Genomic DNA, 8,306 nt, shown 5'->3' with positions numbered 1-8,306 from the left:
GGAACCCAAGTCGAACAAATTTTCACTTCATATCTTGTAGGTGTTTGTGCTCCCCTGGAAAGCCTTCGAAATTATACTTTGTTTAAGCATATCAATAAGGCTATAACCTACTCCGACATTTATAATTTTGGACCTGTGGTAATTCTAAAGGACAAGGAAATGTTTTCCTTAAAAGTCGCTAATGTAGCTCCAGCTGGAGAGTGTGCAACATTTGTCAACTGTACTATGAACTGTTTTGTGCTTTCAGCAGATGTGAAGATGAATTGCAACACCACCACTAATGTATCTTATACTATTCATCATGTCAAATTGCCTGCAGGATGGTTTCTAATATGTGGAAGGACTGTTTATTCCTATGTTCCAGCAAACAGTTTCGGGGGACCATGCTCGCTGGGAAGACTGACAGTGTTTATGCCTCAGAAGCCTCACCCCACCCAGGCTCGACAGGAACTCCCCCTTGCACCTGATTGTAAGAATGATTTGCACCTTTTTAGCTCCACTGAATATACATCTTTGACTACATTTGTAATGTCAGCTATGGCAACCACTTCGAATATAGAAACAAGTAGATTAGCCTGCACTTTGGCCAAAGCTTTGAATGCCACCTCTCAAGCTCTTTGTGCCATCAGTCAAGAACTAGGACAAGCCAGAGAAATGGTATTAGAAAATCGTGCAGCTATGGACTACCTTCTTTTAAGAAATAATCATGGATGTGAAGAATTTAAAGGACTCTGCTGCTTCAACCTGACTGATAAGCCACAGATCATAGAGCATAAAGTAAAGCAAATACATGACACAGTGTCCCGGATAAGAGAAAGAGAGGGACTCTTTGTAATTGATTTGTCTAAACTAACCTCCTGGCTACCTAGTATTACTGGTCTTAGAGAGGCATTTGTTGTCTTTATTCTTTTTATCTTTTTCAGCATCATAGCTTGCTGTTGCATACAATGTGCTCCCTTATGCGGCTCTGCAGTTAAGTGTACAAGACATGCTGAACAGCAAGATGATTACGTCCATATGAAACCAATCTCAAAACCAATCTCATGGAAATAAGATAGTTAAAAACTAGCAGTGGGGAATGATGGGGGAGCTTGAGTTAATATTTTTTAGTTTTAGCTTGTAGTTAATAAGCTTAATGATTAGTGTATGTAGACAGCTGTGGTTCTAGGAACTGGAATGCATGACTGGATGCATCCTGACTCCAGGAGGATGGCAGGCAACCAAAATGGTATATGAGCCATTGTGCTCCATGAAGAAAATGTCCAAACATGAATAAAAAAATTGCTGGTTGGCTAGATGTGAGATGTTAAGACTGTTTTTAGGGTACATAACCTGCTGTCTTCTCAGAGTGCCAACATCTGAATAAAGCGTCCATAAAGATTCAATCCTTGTCTCTATTTACTAGTTCTGGTAGTGACAGGAAGCACAAATGCTGACTTTTCCAGTGTCAATACCTGGATTAATAAATCATCTCTGGCCAAAGGCACTTGTAGCAAAGTTACCCTGGTAATAAATGTACTCGTGGGAAGCTTTGGTTCCTTTCACACCACAGAAGAAGTGTTGTCACCTAAGAAAGGAGTCAGAGTCATGTCTTAGGCCATGAATTTTCATGAAGACCCAGGTAGGAGTCAGAGTAAGTTGATTTCCAGAATTCTGGAGATTCATATGAGCTGGTCAACTAGGAGTGAGAAAGCTCATCATGAACTGAACACATGTACTGAAATATATTCCCAGGCTTCGCACCTGTTTAGAGCTCTAGTCAAGTCATTTCTGACTACAAGCCACTTTATTCAAAGTTGTTTTGTGCTTGCAACTTGGTTTCATAGGGAGTCAATGAGATTGATTAAGTAGAGACATAAGAATATGGGAACTATTTTACTGGGTTAGATCCCTGGACCATCCAATCCCACTGTTCTCTTATTGACAGAAATAGCAAAGACTGGATCATGGGAAAGCATTATTGTTTTTCTTGACTAAGTTCAGTAGAGTTTGATTTTCCTTAGTAGTATTTTAACATATCCACAATTTTTTAAACTAGTTCAAAATATTGTGTTGATTTTTGTGATAACTACTGTCCCATGCTGGATGAAAGAGTCCTTGGTATTTTTCACTTAATTCATTTCACTTAAGTTTGACAGAATATCTCTTCATCTAGCTATTTCAGTATCAGAAATGAGATCCTCCTCTCTGGTCGAAGTCCCTAAACCATCCCGGCGTGAAGCGTGCACTGGGTACTGAAGAAAGACGATCTGTAATGACTATCAACCTGATGTGTTCCATATTTTCTTCCTCCTAAGTTGTCTCTTAACTTTCTCAACCATTAATCTGCTTCCCCCCTACTCCCAACACCATTATGTCCTTTTCCTGACTCTACAATCTTTACAATTGTATCTCTTGGTTATGAACTCTTCCGCCATCTGCAGTCATTGTTTTCCTTTTTCGCACTGAACTTGTGGACCATCTTGAGACATGGATCATCTGGCTTAATCTAGTTATCGATGTCTCCCTACCTGACATGCTTGATCTCCACCAGGCCAAAGGCCCTCCCTACCCCACTAACTTACTCCAGTCTTTCAAATGACATTATTACAAGTATTCACTTTATCTATATCACTCATTACTTTATGAATTGCAATCTTGAATCCTTATGATTTAACTAATAACTCAGGTTCTTAAAAAGTCACACAGGAGCCGAAAATGAACCAAGCAATTGCATCGCTTTATCTTCCAAACCTGGTACAGCCCAACCAAGTGTATGATCTTGGGAATGTACAAATGAAACAAAACCATGTGAAAGGGAGGCAGCAGCGGGGCCTCCTCTATATCTGATGGGCATGGCGAGTTGACCAGATTGCCAGTGCATACATGAGCTTTCCAAGAGGACAAACTCACTCAGTGTTGTTCACTAGAACTAGTGATTCGTTTTCAAGTAAGTTGATACTACAATTTTACTTCTACTTATTTTTCTTTATGGTAATTATTAGATCATGCTGTATGAAGCCATCTTAGAGATTTTATTCCACATCCTTAATTCCATAGACTTCATTCTCCTCTTTAGCTGTGGCCCAAGTGACCATGACGAGCAGAAGCTGAGCATCAAAGCACACGCGTTTCTTATGTGCAGCATCAAAGCCCCTGTCTTATTCTTTCATTCGACAATGTTTTAAATTGAGGACCTATTATGTGTTCTAGGCACTGAAAATCCAACAGTGAAAAAAACCCAAAGTAGTTTTCAACATAAAGTTTCCCTTGTAGAATTTATATTCTTTGGGGGAGACAAACAGTAAATAAGATAAAACACACGGTGTATTAGGGATAAAGGATAAAAATAAATAACAGGAAAGAGAGATGGGGAGAACAGGCAAGTCACCCCACAGAGGGTGGTGTTTGCATAAAAGTCAAAAGGAAGAGAGGAAGGCAGCCCTGAAGATATCTATCACAGAGCAGCCCAGGCCAGGAGGACACAAAGGACCAAGGACCGGATGAGGCCAGTGTGCCTGGCGAGGAGTGAGAATGGAGAAACCAGCAGGAGATTAGACCAGGAAGGCTGGAGGGTGAGCTAGGTCAAGTACTGACTTCCGGGACATGGTCAGGACCTTGGATTTGTTTCTGCTGTGTTTTGAGGAACACATTGTTTATGTTTTAAGCTGATTACTCTGGTTGCTTAGCTGACAGAATGAAGGGGTGTAACGGCAAAAGCAGAGCCCAGCGAGAAGGCTGTTGCAGCAATCCAGGTGAGAGTCGCTTGGACCAGGGTGGCGGCAAGGGAGAAGTGAGACGGCGGTAGATGGAGATGGTAGAAAAAAGGATTTTCTGGCCTTGCATATGTGAAGCATGAGAGAAAGAGAGGAGTTGAGAATGACTCTTCATATTTTTTGACCCACAATGGGCCTCCCACCAAATCCTCTCAAACCTTCAAAGCCTTCCTGATACTCTCAGGAGTTTAGCAAGCATTTCTACCTAACAATTGTAATAATAATGTAGGTTCTATCCAAATTATTATCGCTTTATAATTTGCAAATTAAAAGGGTTTTGTTTGCTATGATAGACTGTTTCTTTCTTTTCTTGATTTCTATATAAAATGTACATATACGTATATTTTGCTGAATATAACTTTCTTTATATCTGTTGCCAATTGCAGAATTACTTCTCTTACCTAAGGAATGTCACAACCAGCTGTATTATTTTATGAAGAGAGATGCTGGTGGCTTGGGCCAGGGTGATGGTGGGGGCGACAGGGGGTTGAGGGGGTGGGGAAAACAATGAGAAGGGGTCAAATTCTAGATATAATTTGAAGGCTGAGCCTGAAGGATTTGCTGGTAGCCCAGATGGGAAGTATGAGAGAAAGAGGGGAGAAATGAAGAAAGTAAATTGTGCCAGTGTGATAATGACAATGTATTTTTGTCACTAACAAGAAGAAAGCCTATTAGGCAATATCATTAATTTGTGTGTGACACATTCAGCAATGACTATCCTGTGTCTTCTCAGTGCCCTACATGCCGGGGACACGTCAGGGAACAAGATGGGCAGCGGTCCCAGTTCCCGTAGAGGGCAGGGAATGTATAATACACGCCCACACGTATTTCATGTCAGATGATTAGTGCCAAGGCTGGGGGCACAAGGAAGGAGGCTAGAAATGCCAGGGGAATGCATATGTAGTTAATCCTCAGGATTCTTTAACTAAGGTATGGGGTTCATTCCCATGTCTTTTCCTTTTTAGCAGCTTCACGCGGAGAAATACCTTCATTTGATCAATTTGACTGCCAATGAAATACAATATGGGTTACATACTTAGTGTTTCTAGATTCTTCAAAGTGTTGGGAAAGAAGTAGCAAGCATGGAGCCCTTGGTAAGGGAAGTGCCCCTTGAGCACGTTAACATAGTTCCCTGCCGGAATAACTGAGAATGTTTTAATAATGCATAGTAAAATGTACTTGGTTAAACAGTAGTCATTGCAGGCAATTGGGTTTAGACATCTATTCAGCATCACCTCTATTTAACCTACTCAGGTTGTCCTCATTAGGGCTTTTCACTTAGAATACCACTCCAGCAATCATATACTGTATTTTTAGCATCTTATATAAACTTCCCCACAAATGCCCAAGTTATGTAATCTGCCCCCCCCCCCCCACCCCGGTTTTCCTCCAGCTTCTCACAGATTTACAGTAGGGGCAAGTAGGTGTGTTGGGGGGAGAGGGAGGGGAATCCTTGTCCAGCGACAAAAACATTCCCAATCCAGAGACGGTGCCCCCTCCCCTGGCCTGGGCTGGGTGTGCGCCCGCCCAGTGTGCTAGTGTGCTTCCTCCTGCCCTCCCCTTGCCGCCCCAGCCTTCACCTTCTGCTGTTACAGTCTCATCAGGTGTCATGTTGCTGTGTTCCTGAGTCTGGGAGACTCTCTGCCTCCTCTCATTGTGTTCAAACAAACCCCTGGGGCTTGGCTTCAGGGGCAGAAGCACCTGATAGTTCCAGTTCCCTCCTTTCACAGATGACAAAGGCAGTTTGGGAGGCAAGGCGGCTTCCCGACTGGTGTAGAGGCAGGGACCCCGTCAGTTCCAGGTCACTGGATTCCTGGCGTCTGCCCTGGTCTCAGTGATCTCAGGTACACAGCACGGGGCGGGGTGGGGGGGGCGCGGGGGGGTGGAGCGAGAGGTGGTCTCTGAAGCCCCTTCCATCTGCACATTATGTAGAGGTGTGCTACTGAGTATGTACTGCTTACGTTACACTTCGGAGCTTACTGTTTTCAATGCAGATGAGAATTTTACCGACTGAAATGAATCAGAAAGAGGACCTAATTTTGCTAGGCTCTTTAAAGGCTAAATTTAGTCTTTTTAAATGATAAGAATGTGAAGAAACAAATGGTAGCTCACCCACAGCAAAAAAAAAAAAAAAAAAAGTTTCAAATACACATCTTCAGCTGGCTGGTATTCAAGGAAAGCACTCCGCTACAGTAGTCTTTCCCTCTTCCGTAGGAGTTTACCTAACTCTGGAGAAGTGTCCTCCTTGTGTGGCGTGGAGGGAGGGCTACCCAGGCAAGGATGGTGATAAGCATTTTCCAAATTAGGAAACAGATATGCTTTTCTTCTTACTCTCTTACATAACTGGTCTATTTTAGAAGACAACACTAAAATTAAAACTGAAATTAAATACAAATCTCATGATTTTACTACTTTGTTAGAAAAGACACAAGCAAGTAATGCGCAAAGGAAAACAGAGTTCGTCACCCCTGTCTTCCTCCTGCCCTGGGGGCTGTTTCACAGGCTTCTGCCTTCTCCAGGGCCGCCTGTGCGCGAGTCAGAGACCAAAGTCCGAATTTTAGAAAAGGAACCAAGAGAGATACTCCTTATTCTCTCCTCTGAATTTAAAAAGCAGTCACATCTGAGCGCATGCGCTCTTCTCGTGGCACCGAATGGCAGGAGGGTGAGCCGGCTTGGGACCAGTGGTTGTTTTACCCCAGACTTCCGGATTCAGAGGGGAACTGTGTAGCACACAAAGGCCACAGAGGCAGTACAGCCTCTTACATAAATAAGTTACATAAATGAGAACCAGTTATGTAAATGCATAAGCCAGCAAACATGAATTATGACCATTCACAAACACCGAGGAGAACATGGCAAGAGGCCTCCTACAGGCCCATTATTTTCATCTCCCATTATCCTAACTGTGCCGCTTTATTTCACACCAGAATCAGAGGTGGTTGATCGATGAGGGAAGGAAACTCCAAAGGACAAAAGACACTTCACGTTATTTTTGAACTATATATTGGGAAATTCCACAATAAAACCTGATCTAAACTATATTTGATAAGAAATATGTGCGTGTTCATCAGTTTATATTTCCAGCGTGATTTATCATGAACGCACTATTTACTACTGCGCATTTTGCAAGTTGCTGTGAAGGACAGGTGCCTTAGAGTTTGGGCATCACAAGCATCAAAGAGTGTCCGGGAGCACAGGGATACTTGCTGTACCACTGATGATTTCAAGTCTCAGATGAGTATGGAGGCATCTCACCAAAGTCATTCTTCCGCTTATTGAAGGAAGGTAGTCATTTGGGAGGTAGACTTAGATTCAAAGTTATGTTCATGAATTAATTTCAATGTTCCCCTCCGCAAATGATTAGCAACTGCTCCTTGGGCTTAGCTGTAATTTGATTCGTGTTTGATGTGAATGATGTTTGTTTGCATCTGTACACTGTTGGAACAGGAGCCTCAACTTTTCCTCAGTTAACTTTTCCCTGGTTCTTATTGGGGAAATACACCTACATCTTCTCTGAAGTTACGTGATTTGCTCACTGGGTAGTAAAAACACATATAACTTAAGGCAACTTTGAGCTCAACTGCCTGTTCTGTATGAAGAGAGATGTTAAATGTTAGCCAGTTTCAGATGTAACATGCTCAGGTTAACATTCCATGTTAGTAGCTGATTTTGAAAATCTCATGCAAAATATTTCCAAGAGCTAACATAGTAACATTATAGTGCAATCAGAGTTAGGTTATCTTAAAACTTCTGCAAAATACTAGCTGTGTGATTTTGAGCAAATAACTTTCCCTCTCTGGGCCATTGTTTTTAACCATTTGAAATAGAAAAATTCTAAGTCATGTCCAGCATTAACAATTTAGTATGCTATAATCAAGTGTATAAATATTTCAACCTAGAGCTTTAAACTTGCTGCCATCAGGTTTAAAGAACTATATAAGCTATGATACAAACAAAAAATATTCATTTTTTTTCTGTCAGTAAAACGGCAGACCCTGCTTGGGTTGTAGTGATACGATGACAGCCATGTGAGAAGCATTCATCCTAGTGTTCTTGCTTTAAAAAACCCAAATATAGGCCTTAAGCAATCTGGAGAGTAGAGCAGACACCTTGGGAACCTGTGGGCTTCCTCCCTGGAAGTGGGGATGAGTTTTAAACAGTAAAGGCAGCAGTAACTTGGCATCAGATAAAACTGCCTTGCCCTCAGGGAGTCACCTCAAGAACTGGCTGGGGTACTTTGAGACAGGAAGCTAGAAACATTCCTTAGCAGTGGAATAGGGAAAATTAGCTGAACACAAAGGCTGAGCAATTTACAGCCAGGTGCAGACAGTCACCAGGCAGAAGGCCCTGAGTGCCTCACAGGGGACAAAACTGGGAAAACAGGGACCTCGCCCCAGGGTGACCTTTCCTCCCTTGGCCTCTCCTCCCCGGAGAGAACTTCCGAGGCCTCAGTCGGGTTTCAGCCCCAGGCCCAGAAAAGCTGCCAAACCAGGTGGGCGAGGAAGAACCAACTGCAATGGCTAAAGATCCCCTGACCTGCCCCTGACCCAT

Source organism: Pteronotus mesoamericanus, unplaced genomic scaffold (assembly GCF_021234165.1).
Source record: "Pteronotus mesoamericanus isolate MK-2021 breed Mesoamerican mustached bat unplaced genomic scaffold, CSHL_Meso_final contig_169, whole genome shotgun sequence".
NCBI lineage: Eukaryota > Metazoa > Chordata > Mammalia > Chiroptera > Mormoopidae > Pteronotus > Pteronotus mesoamericanus.
The sequence above is the reverse complement of the archived record's forward strand: the minus strand, read 5'-3'. Positions refer to the sequence as shown.